The sequence below is a fragment of the Lissotriton vulgaris genome, unplaced genomic scaffold (genome assembly GCF_964263255.1).
Source record: "Lissotriton vulgaris unplaced genomic scaffold, aLisVul1.2 SCAFFOLD_4129, whole genome shotgun sequence".
In the NCBI taxonomy this organism is placed as follows: domain Eukaryota; kingdom Metazoa; phylum Chordata; class Amphibia; order Caudata; family Salamandridae; genus Lissotriton; species Lissotriton vulgaris.
Window position 1 is genome coordinate 158,327 of NW_028253036.1, and position 13,281 is coordinate 171,607.

At 52.6% G+C, this 13,281-nt stretch overlaps 1 non-coding gene and 1 pseudogene across 1 annotated transcript; both read left to right on the plus strand.

Annotated features, from left to right (window-relative positions):
- Nucleotides 1-9,902: 9,902 nt before the first annotated feature.
- On the plus strand, nucleotides 9,903-11,668 carry LOC147661182 (18S ribosomal RNA; annotated as a pseudogene).
- A 978-nt stretch (nucleotides 11,669-12,646) lies between these two features.
- Nucleotides 12,647-12,801, plus strand: LOC147661183 (5.8S ribosomal RNA). Its single transcript, XR_015306014.1, has one exon. It is a non-coding gene; the product is annotated as a 5.8S ribosomal RNA (ribosomal RNA).
- The last annotated feature ends 480 nt before the right edge of the window (nucleotides 12,802-13,281 follow it).

Consider the following 13,281-nt stretch of genomic DNA (forward strand, 5'->3'; position numbering starts at 1 on the left):
TCCCGGTGCGCCTCCGCGTGGTATTCCAGTCCCGCACCATGTTTCTCGACTCCCCGGAGGAAGTATTCAATTGGACGGATGAAAGTGTACGAGTGAGACCCCACACGCCGCCAGGCCTACAATCAGACTCCTCATTGAGCGAAGGGGTCGGAAAGGTTCCCAGAGATTACGTAGGCGCGGCAGCAGACGCTCTCGTTCCCAGAGGCGGTCGTTGTCCAGTAGTCCGGCGCTGGTGGGAGATGCGGGGTCAAAGCTACAAGACACTGGCGCATCAGCCCCAGCAGGCAGTCATCGGGCGGAAGAGTCCTCATGATTGGACCTTGTGTAATGCTGTTTCCAAATTGTCTGAGGGAGCTCTAAGGTGGGCTCACACCCTACTGACTCAACACCTGTAGGCAGCAGGTTGGACTGTCATGGGTGGTAAGTTAGGGATCCATTGGTGGGATGGGCCCGGGTCCCCCCGTTGGGGGCTTGGTTCCCGTCTCACCACGACAGGTACTTCAGAGTTTTTTGAGGTATGGGGTGAGAGGCGTTGTAGGGGGTTGGGGCAGTTTCGTTGAGGGTTAATTTGCACTTCCGTGATGGGTTCCATTTGGAGGGTTTCCTCTTCATTAGGTCTGCAGGATAGGGCCGAAGGATTGCATGCTCTTAGATGGCTAGTGAACTGCTGTCGGTACACTCTGTATTGTCAGCTGGAATGTCCGAAGGCTTCTTGATAAAATTAAACGGGGAGCGGTGCTGCGCCAAGCCAAGAGGGTTGGGGCTGACGTTCTCCTCTTGCAAGAGACTCATCTGATGGGCTCTAAGGTTTTGTGTCTGCAGAGCTATGGTTATCAACAAATCTTCCATATGGGCTTTACACAGGGGTTCGGGAGGTGGCCATTCTCATACACCGCAGGGTCCACTATGTGCAAGTACAACAGTGGGTGGATGGGCAGGGGCGCTATTGGGCACATGCATCAATATTGCATTTTGCGATTCCTTAATTGCGAAAAATAAGGAATCGCAATTAAGGAATTGCAAACTGCAATGCATCAAAAAATCGCTATAAAAAAAGCGATTTCTTAAAATTCCTTAATTGCGTTTCTCTAATTGAGAATCGCAATTAAGGAATACCTCCCCATCCATTCCTATGGGCCTAGAGGCCCATAGGAATGAATGGAAAGGCATTCTTAATTTGCAATTCACCATTAGAAATTCGCAAATTAAGAATGCAATTTCAAGGGTGCAGGGATGTCCAAAGGACACCCTGTTGCACCCCTGAAATCTGCTTAGAAGTAAATTTTGCACACTCACATGCCCCAAGGGCATGTGTGTGTGTAAAATGGAACTTTGAAAAATGCACTTTAGTGCATTTTTCTAAGTTTTCGCAAATTACCATGAAGGTCAACTTCATGGTAATTTGCTCCCCTTATTTGCGAATTCGCAAATTTTTAGAGTTTGATGCATTGCATTTAAGGAATCTCAATTTGAGATTCCTTAAATGCAATCGCAATTTAAGAAATCGCAATTTTGCGATTTCTTAAATTGCGAAAATTACAAAAATGTTAATGCATCCCAAAAATGGGAATTGCATTCGCAAACGGCCGAATTTTGTGATTCGCACCATTTGCGAATGCAATTTCCTTTGATGCATGTGCCCCAATGTTTTTATCCTGGGAACCATTGGGGAGGCTCCCGTAGTCTTTGGTTGTGTCTACGCCCCACCTCCTCTGCAGTGGCATTTGGTAGAAAGGTTGCTGACACTGTGGTCTGACATGCCTGAGGGGATTTCAGCCATGGGGGGGACTGGAATGATGTAATGGATCTTTCCCGAGACAGACGTAGGACGGGTGGGTGCCGGGGGGGCACCCAACCCACGAGGTTACACGCACTGGCCTCCATCCTTGATTGGGTCGATACGTGGCGGCTCCACCGTGGCAATGAGAGAGGGTACACTTACCTTTCATCAGTGCATGCGTCCTTTTCCAGGCTGGATTACCTCTTTGTCCCTAGAGGGGTGGCCTTGAGTGTGGTGTCAACTGGTATTCACCCACGGGGGCTGTCCGACCACTCCTCCATTTATGTCGTACTGCAAATGGACGGGCGGCAGTCGCCTTTCCGATGGCGCCTCTCGGCGTGGCATCTACTGTACTAAATATATGACATTCACATGAGGGAAGCGATTGCTGACTTCCTGGCCACGAATGTAGGTTCGGTGTCGGGAGCGGCAACGGTCTGGGAAGCAATGAAGCCCACCCTCCGGGGTGTGGAGATAGCCTGGTGTACGGCGGCTCGCCGGGAGGAGCTGGTCAGGGCAGAAGCGGAGCTTGAGCAGCTGGAACGTCAGAGCGGGGAGGCGAATGGGGGTAGAGAGGGGAGATGCCTGCTACAGGTGCAGCAGTCCTACACTGCCCTCCTATTGGAGGAGGCGAGGCAAGTGTGGCTGGCGACATGTAGCAGAATTTGCCAGTGGGGAGACAAGTCCGGCAAAATGTTACATAGGCTCTGTCAAGGCACCTTTAGTCCCCAGGCCCTTCCGGGAGTACTTGATTGCGGAGCGCCGCTAGCGGGCCCCCAGGCTATAGCAGACAGCTTTGCCGATTATTATGCTGCCCTCTATGCCCCCCAGGATTGCCTGGCTGAGGAATGGGTGGACAGATTTATCGCAGACCTTCCGCCCAAGGCGGTCTCGGACGAGACACAACAGCAATTGGACCTTCCCCTGTCAGATGAGGAGCTTGGCGGGGCGCTGGGGGAGCTTAATGCCGGGAAGGCACCTGGCCCGAACGGATTACCCAGTGAATTCTTTAAGAGGTACTTCCTTCAGCTGGCTCCACACTATCGAGCCGTGGTGGAAGAATCCAGGGAGGTGAGCAGGCTTCCCCCGGACTGGCAGCATGCAAAGGTGGTCTTGTTTCAAAAGCTGGGCAGGCCGCCCGAGCAGCATGCCTCCTATCGCCCTATTTCCTTGCTAAATGTGGAGGCCAAAGTACTGGCTAAGGCCCTGGCAAATCGCCTCTTGCCGCATATATCAGCCTTAGTGCACCCGGATCAGGCCGGATTTATGCCCCAACGGGCGACACGGCATAATATTCGGAGGGCGCATGTAGCACTGGCGATGGTCAGGAGACTTTGAGTCCCTGCAGCCTTCCTACTCGCGGACATGGATCGGGCGTTTGACTCCGTCAGCTGGGTCTACCTGTTCGCCCTACTGCGCAGACTCAATTTTGGCCCTCGGTTCCTGTCGTATATTCATCTTTTATATACCGATTTGACAGCATCGGTCAGAGTAGCCGGGGCTATGTCATCTAGCTTCTCGATGAGGCGCGGTACTAGACAGGGCTGCCCTCTGTCGCCATATTTATTTGCTTTAGCAATGGAGCCCCTGGCGGCCTGGGTGCGAATGGATGGGCAACTGAAGGGGCTGGATTGGGCACCTGGTATATCCGAAAGGATCGCGCTATATGCCGATGATGTCCTCTTCTTTTTAACTGAGCTGGACAAGTCGGGTCCGAGGATCCTGGAGATCATGCACATCTTTGGGGAATCCTCCGGACTGTATATGAACCCTCGGAAGTCCACTCTGTGGGTACTGGGTGACCCTGGGATGGTGGTGTCCGGGGCCTCTGCACTGCAGCGGGCTGATGGAGGCCTTAAGTATCTGGGGGTGTTCCTCTCAGACAAGCCGGAGGTGGCATGGGAGAGGACTCTGGCGCCGGTGTGGGAACGTGCTCAGGCTGATATGAAGCTCTGGTCGCGCATGCCCCTTACCATCTACGGCCAATCGGCGATTTTTAAAATGGTCACACTCCCCTGGTTGCTGTATCAGCTACAGAACCACCCATATCCGATTTGGCCTAAATGGTTTCAGCAGGTGAATTCTGCGTTGGGGCAGTTCCTTTGGGGGGTGGAGTGGTACGGGTGGCAATTCGCAAATGATTCCTCTCCACCTATTGCGGAGGGCTGGCGACCTCCGATATCCTGTCCTTCTACCATGCCTCCCACCTCCTTGTGCTGAATGACTGGTGGTATGGGGACAGGGGGTACCCTGCGTAAGCGCTGGAGCGCCACCTGATGGATCCACATTCCCTACATGCTTTGAGAAAGGTCTACAGCTAAGTGAACTAACTTAATGAAGGAAATTATCAAAGGAAGACAGTAGTGAGTATATCATCAAACGCCCACAAGACAAAGACTAACTACCCAATAATTTCCTTCATTAAGTTAGTTCACTTAGCTGTAGACCTTTCTCAAAGCAATTTTTCTCCCTATGTATAGCAAGTGCATTAATGACATATAGGGGTCCCCTACTTCCCAAACTCCACATTCCCTACATACCATGCTCTACTCTGCACCTCTATTAAAAGAGTTACCACCGGTCACACGGCTGATCTTCCGCATTTGGAGACAATCGCTGAAGAGTATGGGGTGGTGGAATACCCTTACGAGGGAGACCCCGCTGTGGTACAATGGCCGCCTGCCAGAGCTGGCGGCCCTGCAGAGCTTTAAGGGATGGGATGCCATTGGGGTTTCGACCCTGGGCGACGTGGTCAGTCATGGGACCCTTAGGTCCTTCATGGAGCTCCAGAGGGAGTTTGGCATGCCAAGGACTCAGTTCTTCCGCTACCTACAGCTCCGCCATGCGTTGTCCCCCTGTCTGGAGGGTGTTGCCACATTTCCGGAGTTTAGCACCCTGGAGGCCAAGATTTTCATGGGAGATATGGAGACCAAGAAGATAGCAAAGATCTATCAATCGCTAGTCAATCACAGTGCGCCGACCTTGGACGGGCTGAGAAAGTCGTGGGAGGAGGACGTAGGCACTTTGGATGAGGAAGACTGGAGCGAGGCTCTGGCTGCTCCGCGGGGGGCTGTAATAGCCATGCGTCTCCGACTTATTCAGTTTAAGTACCTACATCGGGTCTATTTTACAAGGGTCCGGCTGTGGCGGGCAGGAATGGTGGCCTCCCCGGAATGCCTTCGTTGTGGCCGGGAGGAAGGCACGTTCTTACATACAGTGTGGTCCTGCCCTGTGTTAGATCGATTCTGGAGGGGGGTGTTCTCGTGCTTAGCGGAGGTCCTGGGGTGGGAGCTCCTGTGTGCGCCTCAGCTTGCTCTCTTACATGTCATGGAGGGGGTCGGGACAAGCGACATTTGTTACTTCTAGGGCTTACCTTGGCGAAGCGCGATATTGCGAGGTAATGGAGGGATGCCCAGGCTCCACTACTATTGGCCTGGAAAAATGGTCTTCAATATGGGGCTGGAGCAACCCATCTTCCTGGCCCATGGATGCCCATGCAAACATTATAAAATATGGAAGAGGTGGGATGATTATAGGGGATTGTGGTTGGATGCCCCAGCTGAGCCTACTGATCTCCCTGGGGGTTGATCGTAGGGACCTAAATGTAGGGGTTTGGAATAGGTGGGAGGGTGAGGCCGGGGCTAGGTGGGACCTTGGGGTGAATGCAGTTCTGTGGATCTGTCTATGTGCTTGCTTGTTATACTTGCCTTATGACCCTAAGTTATTCTGTGATCTGAACCCAGTGGAATGTTGCGCAAGTTGGGGGGGGTTACTGTTTTTGAATGGCTCTATAGATTCAGCTCCCTGGTGCCCTTGAATATATCTCTACCGGCTATGCGCTCATCTGTGCTCATTATGGGACTGTGGCAGTGGTCTCTGGGTTACAGAGCCCTGCACCTATGGAGTGCCATCTTACAGGAGTCCTATGTGATGGAAGTTTGTCTTAATAAGAGCATATATGATGGGCAGCGCTGGATAGCTGCGGTACTGACCGAGGATGACAAATAGCTATATAATTGACACCGAAGGGGATATGCTTAGCTTAAAGATGCACAATGCTATATACTGTCGGGGTTACTGAGCCGAAGGGGGTGGTGGTGGGGGGGGGGGTGCACTTGGTTTGATATGTGTTTCATTTAATCTCTGTGCCATGAAAACGACGGCTTCATGCACCAAGGACACAGTAATATTTGAATGAACAATGTGCACATGCATCACAGAATGTCCCAACGGCTGTTACTGGTAGATGTATCCCGGTTGTCTTATACTTACGGGTGGAGGCGTGCGTCACCTAGATATGAAATGTATGGTGTAATGCTTAATAATGTACTGTGTCGTTCTCATTTAATAAAATATGTTTTTTGAAAAATAAAATCTGCATGTAGTGTTCAGTCTTGCTCATCCAGTGTTCCTCCTGCTGCTTCATTTAGGAGTTGCCTTTCCGGGGAGGTGCGCTGTTCCTTCGTCCAGTCCTTCAACACTTTTTGTAGGGCCTTAGGGTCGGTGAAAATTAGCGATCACCCCTGCCGATTGACTCTTAACTTAGCAGGGTACAGCATAGCATAATCAGCTTCAAGTTCGCGTAGCTGTCTTTTCATGGGGGCAAACAAACGTCTTGCCTCCTGCACCCGTGCCGTGAGGTCCAGGAACAGTGAGATTGTCGATCCCTCGAACCTCAGCGGTTGCTTCTCATGGGCAAGGCGGAGGGCCAAATCTCGATCCCTGTAATTTAGTAATTTTGCTATTATCGGTCTGGGGGTGCTCCCGGCTTCGGCTTTTGACCAAGCGAGCGGTGAGCTCTCTCCACAACAAACATTCCGTAAAAGGAGGTGTCGCCCAGTAGTGTTTTTAAAAGCTTCTCAGTGAAGAGCTCCATATTCCCAGTGGGAGTAGTCTCTGGCAAGCCCGTGACGCGTAGGTTACAGCACCTGGAGCGAGCCTCCAGGTCCTCCGTTTTGTCCTGTAAGTTCTGGAGCACCCTACCCAACTGCTTATGCTCTGCGTCCAGGGTGGTTTGAGCCTCCTCTGCCTCTGTCAGCCTATGCTCTGACATGTCAAGCCTTTCCGCGTGTTTGTCTAATCGTTCAGCCATGCGGTCCATTCTGTATGTAAGAGCATCCATCTTGGCGCCCAAAGAAGTTATCCCGACCTGTAGGTTCTTTTCCATGTTCACCAACAGGCTGCAGATATTGTGGCTTGGGTCGTCCGCAACTTGTTCCTGTTCGCCCAGTCCATCCTTGGGGGTATTTTCCCCCGTCTTGGACTTCCTCGAGTTGAACGACAGTTTTGACTATGTCCTGTCCACTCGCCCCATCCTCTCAAGGTGCGCAGGGTACCCTGCGTCCAGATGAGGTAGTGACTAGGCAGATGGTCCAGTGGTGCCTCTCAAAATGGCGACTCCCCACAGCCCTCACAATATATGTTCCACAGATCAGGTCTGTAATGGTCAGTCTCGCAGCGTCATCCTCCCTCCTGTGTTTATACTGCCCTGTGCTTCACAGTCGATCTTGCAGCCATAGGCCCATCAGGAATCTGGGTAGGGGACGCCAACTTCGCTGCTAGCTCTCCGCACGTGTCAAATCGCCACACACCACCTGAGCTCCAGAGGGGGGGAAGAAGCCAGCCAGCGCACAGTCCCCAACCCCCTCCTCAAGCCCCCAGCAAGTAGCCCTCGAGCGTCCTCAGGAAGGGGGATACACAGAATATCCAGCGTGCCTTGTCGCACGGTCCGGTGAAAGCCTTAGGTCCCGCAAGGATGGTGGAGCCACATTTATCAGCCCTGCAATGGGGGTACATCACAGGCCCCCCCAGTGAGTCTCTGCTCCCTCCAGGTCAACCCCCACTCCGCCCGCAAGGTAGCGCTCCCACGTCAAGCTGCACCACAGCTGTTGTACCTGGCCGCAGTAGTTAAACCCCATCTAGGCCACAGGGACACAAGGCAGTGCAAAATGTTCGGGTCCGCGGCCCACCATAGGCAGCAACCAACGCACAGCATGCACAATCAGGGCAATGTCTCAGTGTCCCATAATCAGCATCAGCAGTTCTGCCCGGGATCCACTCACCGCCGTCGTCAAAAGACGCCGCCCGCCCTTCAGCGCATTCGAGATCCAAGCGCGTCAGGGAAGCAGGTCCTCGGGCCCAGTTGATCCGTCCTGCATGGCGGGTATCAGGTGGCGTGTCCTCAAGAGCAGGAGCAGCCCGCAGCACCGGGTCCGCCCCGCTCCGCGGGAGTCCTCAGAGCAAGGGCCGTAGGAGCAACCCACCCTTCAGGGTTTTCCAAGCAGGCGCGTTAGCGGCTCCCCGTGGGCCACTGGATGTCCAAGCGCGCCTCCTCCAGGCACCGGGGGCCCCCGCCCGCACCTCACTCACGCCTGCACCTGGGCCCTGGCGTCCGCACCCCCACAGGGTGGGTGACGCTCGTCCCGACAGCAAGCGGCACCCCGGCCAGATCACCAGTGCTGTGGCGTAAGGGAGCGTGTTTGTCCCTGCCGCCTCAGCAGAGACACCGCAGCGGTCTGCACCGCACCCACAGGCAGAGGGTGAAAAGGGACCTCCGCGCCACATCCAAGAGCGCAGTCGGCCCCGGATCAGCCGTCGATCGCAGCCCCAGGAGCAGGTAGAGAGCTCGTTCTTCTTGTAGGGGGTCGTGCAAGGGCTCAAACATTCGCCAGCTCTCCAGCAGTCATGTATAGCTATTGCAGCTGCAGGATATTGACCAGATAGTGCGGCAGACTGATTGAGCTCTCGGCTCAAGCTGCCATCTTGGTCACGAGCTAGCTCCACCTCCCTGGTTTCCCTTTCATTTAACCAATACTATAAGGTTGCATTCTGGTAAAACAAGGTGCTTAGCATTCCTTCAAGACTTAGTCTGAAGGCTGATCTCCATAGGTTATCTTTGACCTAATCACCATAAGGGTTGTTTGGACTGGTACAGGGTGCCTACTTTAACTAGTGGACAGCATATACCAGGGCAACTTCTTACATGCGGCTACCTGGTTGATCCTGCCAATAGCATATGCTTGTCTCAAAGATTAAGCCATGCACGTGTAAGTACACACAGCAGGTACAGTGAAACTGCGAATGCCTCATCTAAGCATGGGTGAATTTTGCGAATCTGGCGTTCGCGAATTTTGCGAATTTGCGAACTCGCAATCCGCAAAATCCGCGAATTCTCGCGAATTTGCGGATTTTTTTTTTATTTTTGTGTTCGCAAGGATTTCTGCCAGTTCGCAAGGATTTCTGACAGTTTGCGAGGGTTTTGTAACAGTTCGCAATCGCGAACTTACATGTCGGCTCGCAGCGGTCATGATTATGTTGTTTCTACATCTGGTTCATCATCATAGGTTCCAAGCACCCTCTGTTTCACCCCTGCCACCCTCTGTTTTACCCATGCCACCCTCTGGTACATCAATGCCTTATGCCACCCTCTGGTTCATCATCACTGTAGATTATGGGGGGAAAAAGCAAGCACACCTGCCTGCTTCAACTGACATGAATTAATTTGGGGTTGATTTATTAATGTGTCACTGTTTTAAAATTCCAGTCTGGCACCTGCATCCTTATCTGTAATTTGCTTTCTGTTGCAGTGCAATTTTTTTTTCCAGGACCTTTGTGGCCTACTTGTAGCTATTCTATGAGCCTGCTGTGAGGGTCAGAGCAGGGTCATACAATTGTTGCAACTAGCAACTGAACAATTGTTGCAACTAGCAACTGAACTTTGGAGGGGCCCTTGTCAGGAAGCACTACAGGGAATGGTTACTAATGATGAGTTTGAACTTTTGAACCTGCTTTCACTTTTGCAAAACTCGTTTTTCTGCAGAGCAGCATTACAGCAACTTTAATGCCCCACCAAGCTTATATGAGAAAGTTGATTTCTAATCCAAAAGTTATCCAAAGAAAATCAAAAGGCCTCAAATCTAAAAAAGTGCAGGCAAATGTCAACCTGAGGAGTTATTCTGATAAAAATAATCATTTTCAGAAGGTCTATGCTGCTTGCTAGTAGATTTCTTGTGCGGAATTGCAATTTTTGTAATTTCGCGAGTGCGAGATTGTTGCTGCCCGCCGCACCTACATGTTCGCAATTGCGAACTTACACCGCAAAGAAAAAAAATCCGCTGCGTGCGAATTTGCGGATTTTGCGGGAAATTCGCGAATCTCGCGGATTGCGAATTTACCGAAAATCCGCAAAATCCGCGAGCGTAACGGATTTTCCGCCCATGCTTAGCCTCATCCAATCAGCTATGGTTCCTTTGATCACTCCATCTTTTACTTGGATAACTATGGTTATTCTAGAGCTAATACATGCCAACGAGCGCTGACCTCCCAGCATGCGTGCCTTTATCAAACAAAGACCAATTCAGGCTAGCCCAGTCTCTTTGGTGACTCTAGATAACCTTGGTCAAATAGCATGTCCCTGTAATGGCGACAATACATTCAGATGTCTGCCCTATACATTTTTGATGGTACTTTTTGATTTGGGAGAGGGAGCCTGAGAAAAGGGTACCACATCCAAGAACGGCAGCAGGTGCGCAAATTACCCACTTCAAACTCAGGGAGGTAGTGACAAAAAATAACCATACAGGGCTCTTTGGTGATCCTGCAATTGGAATGAGTACACTTTGAATTCTTTAACGAGGATCCATTGGAGGCAAAGTCTAGCGCCAGCAGCCACTGTATTACCAGCTCCAAAAGCGTATGAATAAAGTTGCTGCAGTTAAAAAGCTTCTAGTTGATTTTGGTATTGATCGAGCTGGCGGTCAGCCGAAGGCGAGCTACCGCCTGTCTCAGCCCCTGCCTCTCGGCGCCCCCTTGATGCTCTTGACTGAGTTTCCTGGGGGTCCGAAGCTTTTTTACTTTGGAAAATTAAAGTGTTCAAAAGTGGGCAGGTCACCAGAATACTTCAGTTAGGAATAATGGAATAGGACTCGGTTCTATTTTTTGGCTTTCGGAACTGGGGCCATGATTAAGAGGGATGGCTGGGGGCATTCGCTTTGTGCCGCTAGAGGTGAAATTCTTGGACCGGCTCAAGACGAACCAAAGCAAAAGCATTTGCCAAGAATGTTTACATTAATCAAGAACGAAAGTCAGAAGTTCAAAGACGATCAGATACCATCGTAGTTCCAACCATAAACAATGCCGACTAGCGATCCAGTGGTGTTATTCCCATGACGCGCCGAGCAGCTTCTGGGAAAACAAAGTCTTTGGGTTCCAGGAGGGAGTATGGTTGCAAAGCTGAAACTTAAAGGTATTGACTGAAGGGCACCACCAGGAGTGGAGCCTGTGGCTTAATTTGACGCAACAGGGAAGCCTCACTCGGCCCAAACACAAAAAGGATTGACAGATTGATAACTCTTTCTCCATTCTATGGGTGGTGGTGCATGGCTGTTTTTAGTTGGTGGAGCGATTTGTCTGGTTAATTCAGATAACGAACGGGACTTCTCCATGCAAACTAGTTACGTGACCCCCAGCAGTTCGCATCCAACTTCTTTGAGGGAAAAGTTGCATTCAGCCACACGAGATCGAGCAATAACAGCTCTGTGTGGCACTTAGATGTCCAGGGATTCACATGCGCTTCAATGCACGGAACAGCGTGTGTCTACCCTTTGCCGACAGGTGCGGGTAACCCGTGAACCCCATTCATGATAGGGATTGGGGATTGCAATTATTTCCCATGAACAAGGAATTCCCAGTAAGTGCGGGTCATAAACTAGTGTTGATTAAGTCCCTTCCCTTTGTACACACCGCCTGTCACTACTACTGGTTGGATGGTTTAGTGAGGTCCTCAGATCGGCCCCAGTTGTGCGCTGAGAAGAGGATCAAATTTGACTATCTAGAGGAAGTACTATTCATAACAAGGTTTCCGTAGGTGAACCTGCGGAAAGATCATTAACGGCGGAGGCGCCAAAGAGATGGACACCACCAACTTGAAATCCTCGGCCGTCTCCCTGGTGGAATATGCACACACCATAGGGACAGGGCCACGACCTGCCCTCGCGTGCCCCAGCTGGTAGAGCGCCCCAGGCTGCATGTGGCACTTGGGTGAGGACCGGTCCTAGGCAGGCCTCCTCCACCGGGGAGAGTACCTGACTGACGCACAAGGGACCGGGACCAGGAGGTGGCGCCCGGCCCCTGTCTGTCCAGGAGCGGCACAGCAGTAGGCCCTCCCGAGACAGAACCCACGCTCACCTGGCACAACCCCTCCGGTGGGGGAACCCGAATGGCTGTGCCTCCCTGGGCTGGTACCACACCCTGAAAGGCCATGCTGCCCTGGGTCCTCCCGCACCGAGTACTGTCCCGACCGGGCTTCGGGCGACGAGGAGTGGCCCTTCTCATGCCCCAGGGCAGCCTGGAAGAGAAGGAGCTGGGACCTGCGAGGGCACCCCGGCTCTTCTCGTGGGAGGCATGCAGGATGAGGAGCCGACAGGCTCTTCGCTTCCGGTGCCTCTGACCTAGGTGAGGGGGTGGGCTACCACCCGAACCGGGGACTCTCAACTCCCCAGGGGTTGAGCCTAGTGGCAGATGAATGCAATGCTGGTGGGGCAACCCTCCTTTGTTGCCAGGCACACAGTTCGTCGCCAGTCCTGTGTGGTCAGGCTGAGGGTTTGAAGACTCACGTGGGACCAGAAGAGGTGGGGCTACCTGCTCCTGTCACTCCAGGAGTCCCCCTTGCCTGTGTCTGGGGTGGGGGTCTGCTAGGCGGAGCATCTGGTAAAGCTTTTCTCCAACAATACAGTCCTACTCCAAGAGAAGAAGCCTTGAACGGGGCGCCAGACTGACTTTCTGCACAGGCAGTAGACGGATGGCATCACCTTTCTCCCGCCTCTCCTACACATGCAGGTGGACAAACGTTTCCAAAAAGTTGCCTGTGACTCTTGGTGGTGGATCACTCGGCTTGTGCTTCGATGAAGAATGTAGCTAGATGCAAGAATTAGTGTGAATTGCAGAACACATTGATCATTGATTACTTTGAACAAACTTTGTGGCCCCGGGTTCTTCCTGGGGATATGCCTGACTGAGAGTCGCTCGATCGTTAATCGCCCGGGGCTTCCCGTCTGGGGTCATCACAGAGTAGCTCCACTTTCCTTCATCCCCCCATAAGGTCAGATCCACACGATCGCCCATGGCAGGATCCCTCACCTGTTCCTGTAGCGGAGGTATGCCATTGACGTGCCTTGCCTTGCCTCGGCAGGGAGTGAGCTGGTGGCTGGTCTGCCCGTCCTGGGGCACATGGCTGCGTGCTGCGCATGGCTGTCTCTGGTGTCCCACCGGTTGCTCGTGTGCACCATTTCGGGTGCCAACCTCTGCGGCCTGCTTCCCAGGGAGGGCAAACACACTCCTGCCGGCCTTCCGATTGGGGAAAGAAGGCGTGCTACCATGATGCTGGCCCCTGCGAGCCAGGAGCCAGCATCCCCCGGCTCCCCAGCGCTTCGGCATTTTGACTATGGCCTCAGATCAGATGTGGCAGCCTGGGAGGTCGGATCCCCTCTTCAGGACCTGCGCCC